The sequence below is a fragment of the Ranitomeya variabilis genome, chromosome 4, assembly GCF_051348905.1.
Source record: "Ranitomeya variabilis isolate aRanVar5 chromosome 4, aRanVar5.hap1, whole genome shotgun sequence".
NCBI classification, from domain to species: Eukaryota; Metazoa; Chordata; class Amphibia; order Anura; family Dendrobatidae; genus Ranitomeya; species Ranitomeya variabilis.
In genome coordinates this window covers 753,846,309-753,868,980 of record NC_135235.1, presented here as the reverse complement: position 1 = coordinate 753,868,980, position 22,672 = coordinate 753,846,309, and the positions used below count along the sequence as shown (strand labels likewise).

At 45.7% G+C, this 22,672-nt stretch overlaps 1 protein-coding gene across 1 annotated transcript in view; it reads right to left on the bottom strand.

The window, feature by feature from the left end:
- The window catches only part of LOC143766837 (uncharacterized), a 37,504-nt gene extending 18,058 nt beyond the window's left edge, over positions 1-19,446 (bottom strand). The window contains exon 1 of the mRNA XM_077254820.1: positions 19,396-19,446. The gene's annotated coding sequence lies outside the window, so the exon portion shown is untranslated. The remainder of the gene's footprint in view (positions 1-19,395) is intronic.
- Positions 19,447-22,672: the final 3,226 nt, after the last annotated feature.

Below are 22,672 nucleotides of genomic sequence, written 5' to 3'. Positions count from 1 at the left end.
TTGGAATGCAGACTTTGATGGAATGGTCTGCGGGCATCATGTTACGTTTGCAGAGCCCCTGATATGCCTAAACAGTAGAAACCCCCCACAAGTGACCCCATTTTGGAAACTAGACCCCCAAGGAACTTATCTAGATGTGTGATGAGCACGTTCAACCCCAAAGTGCTTCACAGAAGTTTACAACGCAGAGCAGTGAAAATAAAAAATCATTTTTCTTTCCTCAAAAAAGATGTTTTAGCAAGCAATTTTTTATTTTCACAAGGGTAACAGGAGAAATTGGACCCCAATATTTGTTGCCCAGTTTGTTGTGAGTACGCTGATACCCCATATGTGGGGGTAAACCACTGTTTGGGCACACGTCAGGGTTCGGAAGGGAAGTAGTGACATTTGAAATGCAGACTTTGATGGAATGGTCTGCGGGCGTCACATTGCATTTGCAGAGCCCCTGATGTGCCTAAACAGTAGAAACACCCCACAAGTGACCTCATTTTGGAAACTAGACCCCCCAAGGAACTTATCTAGATGTGTGATGAGCACGTTCAACCCCAAAGTGCTTCACAGAAGTTTACAACGCAGAGCCGTGAAAATAAAAAATCATTTTTCTTTCCTCAAAAAAGATGTTTTAGCAAGCAATTTTTTATTTTCACAAGGGTAACAGGAGAAATTGGGCCCCAATGTTTGTTGCCCAGTTTGTTGTGAGTACAGTGATACCCCATATGTGGGGGTAAACCACTGTTTGGGCGCACGTCAGGGCTCGGAAGGGAAGTAGTGACATTTGAAATGAAGACTTTGATGGAATGGTCTGCGGGCGTCACGTTGCATTTGCAGATCCCCTGATGTGCCTAAACAGTAGAAACACCCCACAAGTGACTCCATTTTGGAAACGAGACCCCCGAAGGAACTTATCTAGATGTGTGGTGAGCACTTTCAACCTCCAAGTGCTTCACAGAAGTTTATAACGCAGAGCCGTGAAAATAAAAAATAATTGTTCTTTCCTCAAAAATTATGTCTTGGCAAGTAATTTTTTATTTTTGCAAGGGTAACAAGAGAAATTGGACCCCAACAGCTGTTGCCCAGTTTGTCCTGAGTACGCTGGTACCCCAAATGTTGGGGTAAACCACTGTTTGGGCGCACGTCGGGGCTTGGAAGGGAGGGAGCACCATTTGACTTTTTGAATGCAAGATTGGCTGGAATCAATGGTGGCGCCATGTTGCGTTTGGAGACCCCTGATGTGCCTAAACAGTGGAAACCCCTCAATTCTAACTTCAACACTAACCCCAACACACCCCTAATCTTAATCCCAACTGTAGCCGTAACCCTAATCCCAACCCTAACCCCAACACACCCCTAACCACAACCCTAACCCCAACACACCCGTAACCCTAATTCCAACCCTAACCCTAATCCTAACCCTAATCCCAACCCTAACCCTAATCCCAACCTTAACAACAACTGTAACCCCAACACACCCCTAACTCTATCCGTAACCCTAACCACAAGCCTAATCTTAACCCTATTTCCAACCATAGCCCTAATTCCAACCCTAACCCTAAGGGTATGTGCCCACGTTGCGGATTCGTGTGAGATTTTTCCGCACGATTTTTGAAAAATCTGCAGGTAAAAGGCACTGCGTTTTACCTGCGGATTTCCAGCAGATTTCCAGTGTTTTTTTGTGCGGATTTCACCTGCGGATTCCTATTGAGGAACAGGTGTAAAACGCTGCGGAATCCGCACAAAGAATTGACATGCTGCGGAAAATACAAAGCAGCGTTTCTGCACGGAATTTTCCGCACCATGGGCACAGCGGATTTGGTTTTCCATAGGTGTACATGGTACTGTAAACCTGATGGAAAACTGCTACGAATTCGCAGCGGCCAATCCGCTGCGGATCTGCGGCCAATCTGCTGCGGATCCGCAGCCAAATCCGCACATGCCATAACCCTAACCCTACCTGTAACCCTACCCCTAACCCTACCCGTAACCCTAACCCTACCCCTAGTTCTAACCCTAGTTCTAACCCTAACCCTAGTGGAAAAAGAAAAATATATATTTTCTTTATTTTATTATTGTCCCTACCTATGGGGGTGATAAAGGGGGGGGGGTTTATTTATTATTTTTTTATTTTGATCGCTGCGATAGAACCTATCACAGCGATCAAAATGTACTTTTAGCGAATCTGCCGGCCGGCAGATTCGGCGGGCGCACTGCGCATGCGCCCGCCATTTTCCAAGATGGCGGCGCCCATGGAGAAGACGGCCGGACACTGGGAGCCTCAGTAAGTATAGGGGGGAGATCGGGGCACGGGGGGGGGGCGTCGGAGCACGGGGGGGTGACATAGGAGCAGGGGGGAGCGGGCAGGAGGACGGGGGAGCGGAGCACAGGACGGAGGGGACCGGACCCCATAACGGAGGATTGGGGGGCGATCGGTGGGGTGGGGGGGGTCACTTCAGGTTTTCCAGCTATGGCCGATGATATTGCAGCATCGGCCATGGCTGGATTGTAATATTTCACCAGTTTTTTGGTGAAATATTACAAATCGCTCTGATTGGCAGCTTCACTTTCAACAGCCAATCAGAGCGATCGTAGCCACGGGGGTGAAGTACCACTCCCCCTGTCTCTGCAGATCGGGTAAAATAGGAGTTAACCCTTTCACCCGATCTGCAGAGACGCGATCATTCCATGACGCCACATAGGCATCATGGGTCGGATTGGCACGGGTTTTCATGACGCCTACGTGGCGTCATGGGTCGGGAAGGGGTTAAAAAAGTAACCATTACCGACTACAACATTTTTGTTCTTGATTTCTTTTATTGTTTCTTAAAGCCAGAAAGTTGCCATTGGAAATTACGTTAGTTTTGTGCCATATCTGTGATCTGCATTTTTTTCTACAAAATCAAACAACTGAATGAACATCCTCCAAGGCCGGTGATTTCATAATTTTTGCCAGTTGTTGTATATAAGGTTGTATATAAAGCTGAATATGTTTGTGTGTGTGTGTGCGTGCGTGCGTTTGGATGTTGCTGCTTTCCTTGCCTACTCATCATGGTTACCGTATCCTTGTGGGATGCCGAGGTACTTGTAGTATGTCTGTACATCTGCTATCTGCCCTGCTGGTAATTCCACTCAATTAGTCTTGACTACCTTGCCTCTCTTTATTACCAACCGGCCGCACTTCTGCAGTCTGAAGAACGTCCCGATGTCTTCACTGTAGATCCTTGTCAGGTGGATCAGTGAATTGATGTCTCATTTGCTTTTCGCATAAAGCTTGATGCCATCCATATAGAGGAGGTGGCTGATGGTGCTTCCACTCTTGAACTAGTATCCATAGCCAGACTCTGTAATTATCTGACTGAGGGGGTTCAAGCCTATGCAGAACAGCAATGGGGACAGTGCATCACCTTGGTATATGCTATATTTGATAGTCACTTGTGCTAGTTGTCTTGAGTTGACTTCCAATGCTGTTCTCCATAGCCCCATTGAGTTTCTGAGGAAGGTTCTAAATTTCCTGTTGACATTGTACAGAGCCAAGCATTCACAGATCCATGTGTGTGGCATTGAGTCATAGCCTTTCCTGTAGTCAATCCAGGCTGTGCTGAGATTGTTCTGTCTGGATCTTCAGTCTTGAGCAACTGCTCTATCTACAAGGAGCTGGAGCTGGTGCTTAGAGCCTCTGGTGTCTGTCCCAATGCCTTTCTGAGCTGGATTCATGTACTGGTTTGTTATGACCCCAATGGCGAGGGTCTCAGAGGAACGTGGAAGTCTGCAGAATACAAAAATCCAGCTCATAGGGCAGTGGTAACTGGGTTGACCATATATCTACTCCTAACGCCAACACTAGAAGTAGCCGGGGATCATTCCTACGTTGATTCTAGATGACACGCGCCAGCCGGAGAATCTAGCTACCCCTAGTAGAGGAAAACAAAGACCTTTCTTGCCTCCAGAGAAGGGGACCCCAAAGCTGGATAGAAGCCCCCCACAAATAATGACGGTGAGGTAAGAGGAAATGACAAACACAGAAATGAACCAGGTTTAGCACAGAGAGGCCCGCTTACTGATAGCAGAATAAAGAAAGGTAACTTATATGGTCAACAAAAACCCTATCAAAATCCACACTGGAAATTCAAGAACCCCCGAACCGTCTAACGGTCCGGGGGGAGAACACCAGCCCCCTAGAGCTTCCAGCAAAGGTCAGGATATAGATTTGGAACAAGCTGGACAAAAATACAAAACCAAAACAAATAGCAAAAAGCAAAAGGCAGACTTAGCTGATAAAACTGGAACCAGGATCAGTAGACAAGAGCACAGCAGACTAGCTCTGATAACTACGTTGCCAGGCATTGAACTGAAGGTCCAGGGAGCTTATATAGCAACACCCCTAACTAACGACCCAGGTGCGGATAAAAGGAATGACAGAAAAACCAGAGTCAAAAAACTAGTAACCACTAGAGGGAGCAAAAAGCAAATTCACAACAGTACCCCCCCCTTAGTGAGGGGTCACCGAACCCTCACCACGACCACCAGGGCGATCAGGATGAGCGGCATGAAAGGCACGAACTAAATCGGCCCCATGAACATCAGAGGCGACCACCCAGGAATTATCCTCCTGACCATAGCCCTTCCACTTGACCAGGTACTGAAGCCTCCGCCTGGAGAGGCGAGAATCCAAGATCTTCTCCACCACGTACTCCAACTCGCCCTCAACCAACACCGGAGCAGGAGGCTCAGCAGAAGGAACTACAGGCACAATGTACCGCCGCAACAAGGACCTATGAAATACATTGTGAATAGCAAACGACACAGGAAGATCCAGACGAAAAGATACAGGATTAAGGATTTCCAATATCTTGTAAGGCCCAATAAAACGAGGTTTAAATTTGGGAGAGGAGACCTTCATAGGAACAAAGCGGGAAGAAAGCCACACCAAATCCCCAACGCGTAGTCGGGGACCCACACCGCGGCGGCGGTTGGCAAAGCGCTGAGCCTTCTCCTGTGACAACTTCAAGTTGTCCACCACATGATTCCAGATCTGCTGCAACCTATCCACCACAGAATCCACCCCAGGACAGTCAGAAGGCTCCACATGACCCGAAGAAAAGCGAGGATGGAAACCAGAGTTGCAGAAAAAAGGCGAAACCAAGGTGGCGGAACTAGCCCGATTATTAAGGGCAAACTCAGCCAACGGCAAGAATGTCACCCAATCGTCCTGATCAGCAGAGACAAAACACCTCAAATAAGCCTCCAAAGTCTGATTGGTTCGCTCCGTCTGTCCATTAGTCTGAGGATGGAAAGCAGACGAAAACGACAAATCAATGCCCATCCTACTACAAAAGGATCGCCAGAACCTGGAAACGAACTGGGATCCTCTGTCTGACACAATATTCTCAGGGATGCCGTGCAAACGAACCACGTTCTGGAAAAACACAGGAACCAGATCGGAAGAGGAAGGCAGCTTAGACAAAGGAACCAAATGGACCATCTTGGAGAAGCGATCACATATCACCCAGATAACGGACATGCCCTGAGATAGCGGAAGATCAGAAATGAAATCCATGGAGATATGTGTCCAAGGTCTCTTCGGGACAGGCAAGGGCAAGAGCAAACCGCTGGCACGAGAACAGCAAGGCTTAGCTCGAGCACAAGTCCCACAGGACTGCACAAATGACCGCACATCCCTTGACAAGGAAGGCCACCAAAAGGACCTGGCCACCAGATCTCTGGTGCCAAAAATTCCCGGGTGACCTGCCAACACCGAGGAATGAACCTCGGAAATGACTCTGCTGGTCCACTTATCCGGGACAAACAGTCTGTCAGGTGGACAAGACTCAGGCCTATCAGCCTGAAATCTCTGCAACACACGTCGCAGATCCGGAGAAATAGCTGACAAGATAACTCCATCTTTAAGACTACCAACAGGATCAGCGACTCCAGGAGCATCAGGCACAAAGCTCCTAGAAAGAGCATCGGCCTTCACATTCTTTGAACCTGGTAAATACGAGACAACAAAATCAAAGCGGGAGAAAAACAATGACCAGCGGGCCTGTCTCGGATTAAGGCGTTTAGCAGACTCGAGATACATCAGATTTTTGTGATCAGTCAAGACCACCACACGATGCTTAGCACCCTCGAGCCAATGACGCCACTCCTCAAATGCCCATTTCATGGCCAACAACTCCCGATTGCCCACATCATAATTTCGCTCGGCAGGCGAAAATTTCCTAGAGAAAAAGGCACAAGGCTTCATAACAGAGCAACCAGGGCCTCTCTGCGACAAAACGGCCCCTGCCCCAATCTCCGAAGCATCCACCTCAACCTGAAAGGGAAGTGAGACGTCAGGCTGGCACAAAACAGGCGCCGAAGTAAACCGGCGTTTCAACTCCTGGAAAGCCTCCACGGCAGCAGGAGCCCAGTTAGCTACATCGGAGCCCTTCTTGGTCATATCCGTCAAAGGTTTCACAATGCTAGAAAAATTAGCGATAAAACGACGGTAGAAGTTAGCGAAGCCCAAGAACTTCTGAAGACTCTTAACTGACGAGGGCTGAGTCCAATCAAGAATAGCTCGGACCTTGACTGGGTCCATCTCCACAGCAGAAGGGGAAAAAATGAACCCCAAAAAGGGAACCTTCTGTACACCAAAGAGACACTTTGAGCCCTTGACAAACAAAGAATTTTCACGCAAAATTTTAAAGACCAACCTGACCTGCTCCACATGCGAATCCCAATTATCAGAAAAAACCAAAATATCATCCAGATAAACAATCAAAAATTTATCCAGATACTTCCGGAAAATGTCATGCATAAAGGACTGAAAAACTGAAGGCGCATTGGAGAGCCCAAAAGGCATCACCAAGTACTCAAAATGACCTTCGGGCGTATTGAATGCGGTTTTCCATTCATCACCTTGCTTAATGCGCACAAGGTTGTACGCACCACGAAGGTCTATCTTGGTGAACCACTTGGCACCCTTAATCCGGGCAAACAAGTCAGACAACAGCGGTAAAGGATACTGAAATTTGACAGTGATCTTATTTAAAAGCCGATAATCAATACAAGGTCTCAAAGATCCGTCCTTTTTAGCCACAAAAAAGAATCCCGCACCAAGAGGGGAAGAAGACGGACGAATATGTCCTTTTTCCAGAGACTCCTTGATATATGAACGCATAGCGGTATGTTCAGGTACCGACAGATTAAACAGTCTTCCCTTAGGAAATTTACTGCCTGGGATCAAATCTATAGCACAGTCACAGTCCCTATGAGGAGGCAGTGCACTGGACTCAGACTCACTGAAGACATCCTGATAATCAGACAAATACTCCGGAACTTCCGAAGGCGTAGAAGAAGCAATAGACACAGGCAGGGAATCCTCATGAATACCACGACAGCCCCAACTTGAGACTGACATAGCCTTCCAGTCCAGGACTGGATTATGGGCCTGTAACCATGGCAGCCCTAAAACGACCAAATCATGCATTTTATGTAAAACCAGGAAACGTATCACCTCGCGGTGTTCAGGAGTCATGCACATGGTAACCTGAGTCCAATACTGCGGTTTATTTGCTGCCAATGGTGTAGCATCAATACCCCTAAGAGGAATAGGATTTTCTAATGGTTCAAGAGTAAATCCACAGCGCTTAGCAAATGAGAGATCCATGAGACTCAGGGCAGCACCTGAATCTACAAACGCCATGACAGGATAAGATGACAGCGAGCAAATCAAAGTTACAGACAGAATAAATTTAGGTTGCAAATTACCAACGGTGACAGGACTAACAACCTTAGCTATACGTTTAGAGCATGCTGAGATAACATGTGTAGAATCACCACAGTAGTAGCACAAGCCATTCCGGCGTCTATGAATTTTCCGCTCATTTCTAGTCAGGATTCTATCACATTGCATTAAATCAGGTGTCTGTTCAGACAACACCATGAGGGAATTTGCGGTTTTGCGCTCCCGCAACCGCCGGTCAATTTGAATAGCCAGTGCCATAGTATCATTCAGACCTGTGGGAATGGGAAAACCCACCATAACATTCTTAATGGCTTCAGAAAGGCCATTTCTAAAATTAGCGGCCAGTGCACACTCGTTCCAATGTGTCAGCACGGACCATTTCCGAAATTTTTGGCAATACACTTCAGCCTCGTCCTGCCCCTGAGACATAGACAGCAAGGCCTTTTCTGCCTGAATCTCAAGATTGGGTTCCTCATAAAGTAAACCGAGCGCCAGAAAAAACGCATCAAGATCAGCCAATGCCGGATCTCCTGGCGCCAGCGAAAAAGCCCAATCCTGAGGGTCGCCCCGTAAGAACGAAATAACAATTTTTACTTGCTGAGCAGAATCTCCTGATGAACAGGGTCTCAGGGACAAAAACAATTTACAATTATTCACGAAATTCCTAAACTTAAACCTGTCTCCGGAAAACAGTTCAGGAATCGGTATTTTAGGTTCTGACCTAGGATTTCTGATAACATAGTCTTGTATGCCCTGCACACGAGTAGCCAGCTGGTCCACACTTGTAATCAAGGTCTGGACATTCATGTCTGCAGCAAGCATAGCCACTCTGAGGTAAAGGGGAAGGAGAAAAAAAAAACAACTCAGAATCTTCTTTCTTATAATCCCTCTTCTGCAATGCATTAAACATTTAATACTGGCCTGGCAAACTGTTGTGACCCCAATGGCGAGGGTCTCAGAGGAACGTGGAAGTCTGCAGAATACAAAAATCCAGCTCATAGGGCAGTGGTAACTGGGTTGACCATATATCTACTCCTAACGCCAACACTAGAAGTAGCCGGGGATCATTCCTACGTTGATTCTAGATGACACGCGCCAGCCGGAGAATCTAGCTACCCCTAGTAGAGGAAAACAAAGACCTTTCTTGCCTCCAGAGAAGGGGACCCCAAAGCTGGATAGAAGCCCCCCACAAATAATGACGGTGAGGTAAGAGGAAATGACAAACACAGAAATGAACCAGGTTTAGCACAGAGAGGCCCGCTTACTGATAGCAGAATAAAGAAAGGTAACTTATATGGTCAACAAAAACCCTATCAAAATCCACACTGGAAATTCAAGAACCCCCGAACCGTCTAACGGTCCGGGGGGAGAACACCAGCCCCCTAGAGCTTCCAGCAAAGGTCAGGATATAGATTTGGAACAAGCTGGACAAAAATACAAAACCAAAACAAATAGCAAAAAGCAAAAGGCAGACTTAGCTGATAAAACTGGAACCAGGATCAGTAGACAAGAGCACAGCAGACTAGCTCTGATAACTACGTTGCCAGGCATTGAACTGAAGGTCCAGGGAGCTTATATAGCAACACCCCTAACTAACGACCCAGGTGCGGATAAAAGGAATGACAGAAAAACCAGAGTCAAAAAACTAGTAACCACTAGAGGGAGCAAAAAGCAAATTCACAACACTGGTTCATATGGTTCTGTAGCTTGGTGGCTATGATGCCTGACAGAAGTTTCCATGTTGTTGTAAGGCAGGTTATTGGGCGGTAGTTGGATGGAATTGTTCCTTTGTGAGAATCCTTCATGTTCAGCACTGTTCTTCCTTGTGTTAGCCAAGCTGGGTGGTGGCCTGCTTCCAGCAGTTGGTTCATCTGCATTGCCATGCATTCATGTACCGCTGTGAATTTATTTAACCAGTAGGTAAGGATCATGTCTGTGCTGTCCAGCTCTTCATGTTCTTGACCCGCTGTTGGATGTCTGCTTCTGTAATGGTGACTGTTTCCTGCTCTATGTGGTTGCTGTGTTTCATTCTCAGATATTGCAGCCACATTGCACTGGTGGTGTGTTTTTTTACACTTTGGATGGTTCTTTGGAGAACAGGGCATTTATCTTCTTGGCCTCAGCTTCTCCAATGTATCTCCCTAGTTTTGCAGCAAGTTTTGTGAGCCTTTGTTTAGCAGTCTCTTCAGTTGGGGTCAGGCTTTGTACTTGTCCAGCTTGGTCTTATTCTTGATCTTTACACACTACTGTATTTCTGATAGTTGGCTGACTTCCCTTCGTGGCATCTTGATCTTTGTCTACAGTCTTCTTTTCCAAGAGGAGCACGTACTTCTGTTGTTCTTGCTGGTTGTATAGCCAAGCATTTCTATGATTACTGAGGCAGTAGCACAGATCAGATTATTAGTTTGAGTTATGGTGGTGGTAGGTATTGATGCAAGAGCCGTTCTATTGGCATCCTCTAGCATACTGTCTGGTGGTGTTTCTTTGCTGAGCCTTGGCAGTCGATCTCTGATATTGATGGTATTTAGTTTATCTAAGATCTTCTGTTTCAGACCAGCTGCAGTGCACTCTAGTTGCAGGGTTGGATCAGAATCTTCAGGGGGTTGCACATGTTGTTCTTCCAGGTCTTCATGTGTGGTGGATCTGCAGTGCAGTTGATCCATCTCAAGTTGTGATAATAGATTTCTCTTTATGATATTGAAATGTTGGGTGACTAGTCGTTTTTCAGTTAGTGGACATGCAGGTCTTGTATCCATCCAGAGTTTCATATATCCTCTCCCATTCCATCTGCTGTTACTGTAGCATTTCATCAGATCCAGGTTCTCTTGCCTTGTCCATGTATGGTTTGGTCCAGTAGCCCATTTATCATCAGATTGTCCTGGTTCCTCAACATCGGACCTTGTTAATCCAGGCAACGTCCGAGCCGGCATGACTCTCTTTGCTCTTGACACTCTCATTTATTGATGTAGGAACCATAGTGTTATGGACCCCCGCAGATGCCGACCCTCTTCTTATCAACAGGTGGCGCAGCCTAAGGCTGTGTGCACACGTAGCAGATTTTTTGCGTTTTTTTCGTGGTTTTTCGCTATAAAAACGCTATAAAACCGCGAAAAAAACGCTAACATTAAGCATCCTATGTAACAGAATGCAATCCGCATTTTTTGTGCACATGCTGCATTTTTTTCCTGAGCGGAATCGCAATCTAGAAAAAAACGCAGCATGTTCATTAAAATTGCGGAATCGCGGCGATTCTGCACACATAGGAGTGCATTGATCTGCTTACTTCCCGCACGGGGCTGTGCACACCATGCGGGAAGTAAGCAGATCAAGTGCGGTTGGTACCCAGGGTGGAGGAGAGGAGACTCTCCTCCACGGACTGGGCACCATATAAGTAGTAAAAAAAAAAGAATTAAAATAAAAAATAGCGATATACTCACCTTCTGGTGGCCCGACCTCCTCAGCGGCTTCTGTGGTGTGTATGAAGGACCTGTGATGACGTCGCGGTCACATGACCGCAGTCACGTGACCACTACGTCAATGGAAGGTCCTGAACATACAGCATTAGGAACGGACGCCGCTGAGGTGAGTATAACCTTTTTTTTAATTTTTTTTATTATTTTTAAACATTCGATCTTTTACTATAGATGCTGCATAGGCTGCATCTATAGTAAAAAGTTGGTCACACTTGTCAAACACTATGTTTGACAAGTGTGACCAACCTGTCAGTCAGTTTTCCAAGCAATGCTACAGATCGCTTGGAAAACTCTAGCATTCTGCAAGCTAATTATGCTTGCAAAACACCGGATTACGTACCGGTAATGCTCTTTTATAGAGCCACGACAGCACCCACTGAGAGAGGGAATCTGCCCCTAGGAACAGGAAACCCTACGGAGAGATAAAAGGGGCGGTCCCCCTCGCTCCCACAGTTTGGGTTACAGAGATTGCGAGGAACCGCCCACCAGTATTAGTAGGCAATTTCATTATCATTTTATCTTAACTACTAATATTTACAAGAACCAATCACCCTTATCCGTGCTCATATGCAAACTAATATATATAAGGGAGGGAAGTAAAGGGGTGCTGTCGTGGCTCTATAAAAGAGCATTACCGGTACGTAATCCGGTGTTTTCTCTTCGCCACGACAGCACCCACTGAGAGACTTTCAGAGATAGTTATTTGGGGGGGATTATTGTGTTAAGAACTGATCTACCGAAACACAGGTCAGTGGAGGCAGATAAATCTAGTCTATAGTGACTATAGAAGGTAGTAGGAGATGACCAGGTTGCGGCCTTACATATGAGTTCTATCGGAACCTCTGCTCGCTCTGCCCAGGATGATGCTATCGCCCAGGTGGAATGTGCCTTTACAGTCTCAGGTGGATCTTCCCCTTTAGACGAATAGGCCAGGTATATCGCCTCCCGAATCCATCGGGATAAGGTGCCTTTTGTAATACCAGCTCCTTTTCTTTGACCCTGGAAGGAAACAAAAAGAGCCCTGCTCTTCCTCCAGGCACTAGTCCTATCTAGATAGGTTAGTACAGCCCTTCTCACATCTAAAGTATGGTACTTCTCCTCTTCCTGATTTGTAGGGTTATCATAGAAGGAAGGAAGAAGGATTTCTTGAGATCTATGAAATTTTGTACACATTTTAGGTAGGTAGGAAGGGTCTGTTTTTAGGACAATCCTATCTGGAAATATTGACATAAATGGAGGATCTACTGATAGCGCCTGTATGTCACTTACCCTTCTTGCCGATACTAAGGCGACAAGAAGAGCAGTCTTGAGGGAGACGTGTTTAATGTGAGCAGAGTGTAGAGGCTCAAATGGGTGATCTGTTAAGGCTTCAAGGACTAGATTAACATCCCAAGGAGGTAAGTGGGGAATTTGGACTGGTTCTGCTCTCTGGCAGGCTGAAATGAATCTGGCTATCCACCTATCACCCGCAATATTGTGACTATACAAAGCCCCTAGCGCAGAAACCTGCACTCTTAAGGTGTTAACTGAAAGGCCTAAATCACATCCTTTTTGGAGAAATTCGAGAATAATAGGGACTGGAATTTCATTTGACAGGGCTGAGGGATAGAGGCTTAAAATTTTTTTCCATACTTTTACATAGATTGACGTAGTAGATCTTTTCCTACTCAGCAATAGGGTATCAATTACTTTATCAGAGAAGCCCCTTAGTTTTAACAGCTGCCTCTCAAATCCCAGGCTGTCAACCGCAGACCCTTCACATGAGGGTGGTTGAAGGGCCCCTGGAAGAGAAGATCCTGATTTTCTGGGAGGATCCATGGATCCGAGATGGACATGGCTCTGAGCAGGGAGAACCATGGTCTCTTTGGCCAGAATGGAGCAATTAAGATTACATTCGCTCTGTCCTCCCTTATCTTCCTGATCACTGTTGGAAGGAGAATCATCGGGGGAAAGGCATATGCTTTCTGATATGTCCATGGAATCTGGAGGGCGTCGAGAACATCGGGGTTGTCGGTTCGGAACATTGAGGCGAATGTTTTTACCTGCCTGTTGTCCCTTGTAGCAAAGAGATCTATATCGGGTATACCCCATTTTATAGTTATCATTTTGAATATCTGACGATTTAACTCCCATTCCCCCTGATGGAGGGTATGACGACTGAGAAAGTCTGCTTTTGCGTTGTCTATTCCTCGGACATGTAGCGCTGATAGGGAAAGAAGATGATTTTCGGCTATAGTCAAGATGTCTTCGGTTATAGACATGAGAGTGCCTGATCTTGTTCCTCCTTGATGATTGACGTAAGCCACTGATGTCATGTTGTCTGAGAGTACCCTGGTATGTGTTCCGTGTAACTGTGGGAGGAATTCACATAGGGCATGATAGATGGCTTTTAGTTCTTTTTTATTAGACGAGTCGTCTAATTCTGCAACCGACCATAGCCCCTGGACAATCTGGTCCCCTAAGTGTGCCCCCCAACCATCAGGACTGGCATCTGTAAATATTATGTTTGAGGGTTTAACCACCCAGGGAACCCCGCTAATTAGATGGTCTGGTTGTAGCCACCAGGTCAGGGATTGGATTACGTCACTGGAAAGGGAGATTTTACCGTCTAAATGCCCTTGTAATTTTATTTCCTCATGTAAAATTGCATACTGTAAGCATCTCGAGTGGAACTGGGCCCATGGAACTGCTGGAATACATGACGTGAAGGAGCCAAGCAAGGACATGCCTTCTCGGAGGGAAATTATAGGTTTATCTAGTATAGACTGAACCTTATTACTAACCGTTATCTGTTTAGATTCTGGGAGAAAACATTTCTGGCTCATAGAATCTAATATAATTCCTAAAAATGTTTGCCGAGTTGTTGGGATCAGCCTAGATTTTTCCCAATTTATTAACCATCCTAAGTTCTGCAGGGATGAAATCATATCACTTAGTCTTTGCTGACATTGTGAGGGGGATTTTCCCACTACCAGAAGGTCGTCTAGGTATGGGATTATGAGGGTGTCTTTTAATCTTAGATATGACATTACCTCTGACATTAGTTTAGTGAATACCCTAGGAGCAATTGATAATCCAAAGGGCATTGCTGTATACTGAAAGTGCCGTATACATCCATTCAACACAACCGCTACGCAGAGAAACTGTTGATGTTCTTTAAAGATTGGTAGATGGTAATACGCATCTTTCAAGTCCAGAACCGCCATAAAGCAATGGGGAAACAGGAGTTTTACGGTGGATCGGATAGATTCCATTTTAAAGGTTTGATTTTCTAAGAAGGTGTTCAGTTTTTTAAGATTTATGATGGTTCTGAATGATCCATCAGGTTTTGTAATTAGAAATAGCGGGGAATAGAATCCTTTCCCCTCCTGAAGAAATGGAACCTCCACCAAAACTCCTTTGGATAGAAGATTCATTACTTCTTGCTGTAATGCCTCCTGTTGAGACTGTGATTTTAAAGAAGTCAATAGAAATTAGTCCGGAGGGACTCGGGCAAATTTTAATTTTAAGCCAGAGGTGACGAGACTATTTGCCCAAACGTTTGATGTTATTCTTCTCCATTGGTTTGAGAAGGAGGATAATCTACCCCCCACAGGTAGATCTGCTCTAACGGGGCTTGTCTTCAGTTTTAAAAGGGCGCTTCCCAAAGAATGCACCTCTTTGTTTGGCGTCTTTAGGGGTCCAGCGATCTTGGTTTTTAAAATCTTTCCTTTTATTAAATATGGGCTTCCGGAACGCTCTCCTATAGAATGGAAGGTAATTATTATTAGGGAAGCCCTTCTTTCTTTCTCCCGCTTTAGTTAAGATTTCGTCCAGTTTGGTACCAAACAGGTACTCACCCTGACATGGGAGGCCACATAATTTGGACTTCGTCTGGGGATCGCCTTTCCAGCCCTTAAGCCACAGGGCTCTACGTGCCGCATTTGTGAGACCTGCCGATTTGGCCGCCAAGCGTATAGAGTCGGCAGATGAATCCGCCAGGAAAGCCGTAGCCCCTCTAATTAAGGGTATAGAGGACAACAGTTTGTCTCTAGAAAGACCACTTTTAAGTCCTTCCTCTAAGTCACTCAGCCAGACCAACATGGACCTAGCGGTGCATGTGGCGGAGATAGACGGCCTGAAGGCTCCTGTACACGACTCCCAGGCTCTTTTTAATAATGAGTCGGCTTTACGGTCTAACGGGTCCTGTAATGAGCCTGAATCCTCTACAGGTAGCAAATATTTTTTGGATGTGGATGCTACCGCAGCGTCCACCTTTGGCGCTTTTGTCCATGTCGAAAACTCTTCATCATTGAAGGGATAACGCCTTTTTGAGGATGGAGGTAATCCTCTTTGGCCCTGGCTTTCCCACTCTTTTTTGACTAAAGTTTTTATTGCTGCTATCACCAGAAAAGAAGGCCTTTTCTTTTCCGATAAACCGGCAAACATAATATCCTGCTGTGTTTTGGGGACTTTAGAATCCTCGATGCCCATGGTATTACACACGGACCTGACAAGGTTGTCAATACTGTCGGTGGGAAAACATGTATCCTGGTCCTCGTCTGAGGAAACATATTCGTGGGAAATATCAGAGTCTGCTTTCTCCAGGTCAGAAGATGGATTAGATATAGGGGATTCGTATCCTCTTTTACTCCTGGCACGCGGTTCTTTATCTGTACTATGTAAGGCCTGTAACTCTTGTCTAATTATGAGTCTGATGTCCTCTGATTTAACTGAGGCTTCCTCCCGCAAGGTGGAATCAATACATGATTTACAAAGTCTCTTTTTGTAACTATCCGGGAGGGGCTGGAGACATAACGCACACTGTTTGTGCTTCGTTTTTTCAGTTTTCTTTCCCTAGGGTGTATAGGAGAGGGAACAATAGTCAGCCTATGAGGGTAGATGCACACTCACCCCAGTGAAGCTTTAACGGTACCGATGTACGAGGAGGAGACCGGGGTGGAGAAACGGCTTTGTCCGTTTTTTTCCTTGAGGATCCGCTCTGCTTAGAGCGACTGCTGTTGCCACGTGTACGTGGGGTAGAAGCGGTGTCTTCTACAGAAAGCATCGCAGGGTTCTGCGATGAATCCATTGTGGACGCCGGCGCGATAGCGCCGGTGTCCTTTTCATATGGGGGCCGCCATCTTCTTCCGGTTGAACCCGGAAGTGCTAACCACTTCTGGGTCGCGGCTCTGCATTATGCACCTGCGCTGCCACCGGAATCAGCGCAGGTGCCGTCTGTCTCCTCCCTCACCCCGGAGGATACCGCAATCCTCCCGGGGAAACAATGGACCTCCACGCTGCCAGAGCGCTCCCTAGGCGGTCATGTTACCTCGCGCTTGGTCCCGCAGACGACTCCGGGTGGATTTCCATGAGCCAGTAACTCCAACAGTTCTGGCCTCACGGCGCCTGCCAGCAGAGGGGGGAAGCTGAGAAGAGAACCCCCGAAGCTGCATCCAGCTCTGGAGCCCTTGCCGTCCTCTCAGGTAAACTGCGCAAGCGGCATCCAGGCTAGGCATCCTCTTCTCCGTGGATTCCCATAGGAACAGGAAACCAAACTGTGGGAGCGAGGGGGACCGCCCCTTTTATCTCTCCGTAGGGTTTCCTGTTCCTAGGGGTGGATCCCCTCTCTCAGTGGGTGCTGTCGTGGCGAAGAGAAAACGCTAGTTTTCTGTGGGTATATGCATGCAAATTCTGTATGCGATAAACCCGCGGCAGGAGGCGCAGAATTGCCGCGGAAATTTCCGCGGCAATTTTGCTACGTGTGCACTCAGCCTAAGGCAAAAGCCTCATGTTGCATCATGATAGGTGCTCCCCTGGGTGGATAGTACCATATTGTGCATGTAGGGGGCAGTACTGTGGGAACATTAAAAAGTGGGGGGATGGCAGTACTGTGGAGACATTATACTGTGTGTGAGGGGGATGCCAGTCCTGTGGAAACATTATCATGTGTCGGTGGGAACAAAATACTGTGTGTGGGGGTATGGAGGTACTGTAGGAACATTATACTGTGTGTGGGGGTATGGCGGAACTGTAGGAACATTATACTGTGTGTGGGGGTATGGCGGTACTATAGGAACATTATACTGTGTGTGGGGGTATGGCGGTACTATGAGAACATTATACTGTGTGTGGGGGTATGGCGGTACTATGAGAACATTATACTGTGTGGGGGTATGGCGGTACTATGAGAACATTATACTGTGTGTGGGGGTATGGCGGTACTATGAGAACATTATACTGTGTGTGGGGGTATGGCGGTACTATGAGAACATTATACTGTGTGTGGGGGTATGGCAGTACTATGAGAACATTATACTGTGTGGGGGTATGGCGGTACTATGAGAACATTATACTGTGTGTGGGGGTATGGCGGTACTATGAGAACATTATACTGTGTGTGGGGGTATGGCGGTACTATGAGAACATTATACTGTGTGTGGGGGTATGGCGGTACTATGAGAACATTATACTGTGTGTGGGGGTATGGCGGTACTATGAGAACATTATACTGTGTGTGGGGGTATGGCAGTACTATGAGAACATTATACTGTGTGGGGGTATGGCGGTACTGTAGGAACATTATACTGTGTGTGGGGGTATGGCGGTACTGTGAGAACATTATACTGTGTGTGGGGGTATGGCGGTACTATGAGAACATTATACTGTGTGGGTGTATGGCGGTAGTGTGAAAATACCTTTTTTTTTACGAGAGATGCCAGTACTGTGGAAACATTATACTGTGTGAGCGGCATCATATACACTCACTGGCCACTTTATTAGGTACACCATGCTAGTAACGGGTTGGACCCCCTTTTGCCTTCAGAACTGCCTCAATTCTTCGTGGCATAGATTCAACAAGGTGCTGGAAGCATTCCTCAGAGATTTTGGTCCATATTGACATGATGGCATCACACAGTTGCCGCAGATTTGTCGGCTGCACATCCCAAAGATGCTCCATACAAGGCAGGATGGATCCATGCTTTCATGTTGTTTACGCCAAATTCTGACCCTACCATCCGAATGTCGCAGCAGAAATCGAGACTCATCAGACCAAGCAACGTTTTTCCAATCTTCTACTGTCCAATTTCGATGAGCTTGTACAAATTGTAGCCTCAGTTTCCTGTTCTTAGCTGAAAGGAGTGGTACCTGGTGTGGTCTTCTGCTGCTGTAGCCCATCTGCCTCAAAGTTCGACGCACTGTGCGTTCAGAGATGCTCTTAGGCCTACCTTGGTTGTAACGGGTGGCGATTTGAGTCACTGTTGCCTTTCTATCAGCTCGAACCAGTCTGCCCATTCTCCTCTGACCTCTGGCATCAACAAGGCATTTCCGCCCACAGAACTGCCGCTCACTGGATTTTTTTTCTTTTTCGGACCATTCTCTGTAAACCCTAGAGATGGTTGTGCGTGAAAATCCCAGTAGATCAGCAGTTTCTGAAATACTCAGACCAGCCCTTCTGGCACCAACAACCATGCCACGTTCAAAGGCACTCAAATCACCTTTCTTCCCCATACTGATGCTCGGTTTGAACTGCAGGAGATTGTCTTGACCATGTCTACATGCCTAAATGCACTGAGTTGCCGCCATGTGATTGGCTGATTAGAAATTAAGTGTTAACAAGAAGTTGGACAGGTGTACCTAATAAAGTGGCCGGTGAGTGTATATTACATAAGGGGTGTAATAAATAGAGTCATAAAAAAGCCTCCTCAGGGCTGTGCTGCATTTGTACAGACTGCTATCTGCCGTCCAGACGGGACCATGTGACACCAATGGGAAGAGGGAGGTTTCCGGAGGGAAGAGTCTAGAGGGTGCACCTGGTCAGGAGACCTTGATGGCGCAGTTACTGATATTATAAAGGCCGGAGCCCCAAAGGCAGAACAGATTTGGCGCCAACAAAGGAAAGGGGTGCGGGGAAGAATCTGAGGTACCAGCTCATGGTAAAGTGCCCGAGGCAGCTGGGTGTGGGGCAGAACCTGCTTACAGGGCATAATGGGGGCATTACACTGTGTGGGGCCAAGAAAGGGGCCCTGTACTAGGAGAACACTCCGCTCCTCACTTCCTGTCCTCCATAGTTGGCTCGTATGTATCTATTACAGGAAACAGAACAACAACGTTATGGTTCTTATAAAGGGGCAACAACAACCCCAAAAGAGTCTCCTCCGTGCAGAAGGGGTTAATGTCCCCGGCTGCGCTCAGTACTGGGGAATCTCCACATACCTCCACCTGCAGAGCCGCACTCCACAGATATGGCTGCTCTGTGCGCACAGGACCTGTGATGAGGTCACAGGAGGGAGGAGTCAGGGGTCACGTGATCCGCAGTGAAGACGCTACATGGAGACTTCTCCTCAGTCAGTGACATTCCCGCCATTATTCGCCCTCACTACGGTTGAGCCTAGAGTGTATGGGCTCCTTCCAGGTCCTGACTGCAGCCCATACAGTGTAGCAGGCTCATTACTGAAGATGCTAGACTGTACGGGCTCCTGTCAGGTATATATTATTGTAGATATAGACTGTACGGGCTCCTGTCAGGTATATATTATTGTAGATATAGACTGTACGGGCTCCTGTCAGGTATATATTATTGTAGATATAGACTGTACGGGCTCCTGTCAGGTATATATTATTGTAGATATAGACTGTACAGACTCCTGTCAGGTATATATTATTGTAGATACAGACTGTACGGGCTCCTGTCAGGTATATATTATTGTAGATATAGACTGTACGGGCTCCTGTCAGGTATATATTATTGTAGATATAGACTGTACAGACTCCTGTCAGGTATATATTATTGTAGATATAGACTGTACGGGCTCCTGTCAGGTATATATTATTGTAGATATAGACTGTATGGGCTCCTGTCAGGTATATATTATTGTAGATACAGACTGTACGGGCTCCTGTCAGGTATATATTATTGTAGATATAGACTGTACAGGCTCCTGTCAGGTATATATTATTGTAGATACAGAATGTACGGACTCCTGTCAGGTATATATTATTGTAGATACAGACTGTACGGGCTCCTGTCAGGTATATATTATTGTAGATATAGACTGTACAGACTCCTGTCAGGTATATATTATTGTAGATACAGACTGTACAGACTCCTGTCAGGTATATATTATTGTAGATATAGACTGTACGGGCTCCTGTCAGGTGTATATTATTGTAGATACAGACTGTACGGGCTCCTGTCAGGTATATATTATTGTAGATATAGACTGTACGGACTCCTGTCAGGTATATATTATTGTAGATACGGACTGTACGGACTCCTGTCAGGTATATATTATTGTAGATACAGACTGTACGGGCTCCTGTCAGGTATATATTATTGTAGATACAGACTGTACGGGCTCCTGTCAGGTATATATTATTGTAGATATAGACTGTACGGGCTCCTGTCAGGTATATATTATTGTAGATATAGACTGTACGGACTCCTGTCAGGTATATATTATTGTAGATACGGACTGTACGGACTCCTGTCAGGTATATATTATTGTAGATACAGACTGTACGGGCTCCTGTCAGGTATATATTATTGTAGATACAGACTGTACGGGCTCCTGTCAGGTATATATTATTGTAGATATAGACTGTACAGGCTCCTGTCAGGTATATATTATTGTAGATGTAGACTGTACGGGCTCCTGTCAGGTATATATTATTGTAGATACAGACTGTACGGACTCCTGTCAGGTATATATTATTGTAGATATAGACTGTACGGGCTCCTGTCAGGTATATATTATTGTAGATACGGACTGTACGGACTCCTGTCAGGTATATATTATTGTAGATACAGACTGTACGGGCTCCTGTCAGGTATATATTATTGTAGATACAGACTGTACGGGCTCCTGTCAGGTATATATTATTGTAGATACAGACTGTACGGACTCCTGTCAGGTATATATTATTGTAGATATAGACTGTACGGGCTCCTGTCAGGTATATATTATTGTAGATACGGACTGTACGGACTCCTGTCAGGTATATATTATTGTAGATACAGACTGTACGGGCTCCTGTCAGGTATATATTATTGTAGATATAGACTGTACGGGCTCCTGTCAGGTATATATTATTGTAGATATAGACTGTACGGGCCCCTGTCAGGTATATATTATTGTAGATACAGACTGTACGGGCTCCTGTCAGGTATATATTATTGTAGATATAGACTGTACGGGCTCCTGTCAGGTATATATTATTGTAGATATAGACTGTACGGGCTCCTGTCAGGTATATATTATTGTAGATATAGACTGTACGGGCTCCTGTCAGGTATATATTATTGTAGATATAGACTGTACGGGCTCCTGTCAGGTATATATTATTGTGTATACAGACTGTACGGACTCCTGTCAGGTATATATTATTGTAGATACAGACTGTACAGGCTCCTGTCAGGTATATATTATTGTAGATATAGACTGTACGGGCTCCTGTCAGGTATATATTATTGTAGATATAGACTGTACGGACTCCTGTCAGGTATATATTATTGTAGATATAGACTGTACGGGCTCCTGTCAGATATATATTATTGTAGATATAGACTGTACGGACTCCTGTCAGGTATATATTATTGTAGATACAGACTGTACGGGCTCCTGTCAGGTATATATTATTGTAGATATAGACTGTACGGGCTCCTGTCAGGTATATATTATTGTAGATATAGACTGTACGGGCTCCTGTCAGGTATATATTATTGTAGATACAGACTGTACGGGCTCCTGTCAGGTATATATTATTGTAGATACAGACTGTACGGGCCCCTGTCAGGTATATATTATTGTAGATACAGACTGTACGGGCTCCTGTCAGGTATATATTATTGTAGATATAGACTGTACGGGCTCCTGTCAGGTATATATTATTGTAGATATAGACTGTACGGGCTCCTGTCAGGTATATATTATTGTAGATATAGACTGTACGGACTCCTGTCAGGTATATATTATTGTAGATACAGACTGTACGGGCTCCTGTCAGGTATATATTATTGTAGATACAGACTGTACGGGCTCCTGTCAGGTATATATTATTGTAGATATAGACTGTACGGGCTCCTGTCAGGTATATATTATTGTAGATATAGACTGTACGGGCCCCTGTCAGGTATATATTATTGTAGATACAGACTGTACGGGCTCCTGTCAGGTATATATTATTGTAGATATAGACTGTACGGGCTCCTGTCAGGTATATATTATTGTAGATATAGACTGTACGGGCTCCTGTCAGGTATATATTATTGTAGATACAGACTGTACGGGCTCCTGTCAGGTATATATTATTGTAGATACAGACTGTACGGGCTCCTGTCAGGTATATATTATTGTAGATACAGACTGTACGGGCTCCTGTCAGGTATATATTATTGTAGATATAGACTGTACGGGCCCCTGTCAGGTATATATTATTGTAGATACAGACTGTACGGGCTCCTGTCAGGTATATATTATTGTAGATATAGACT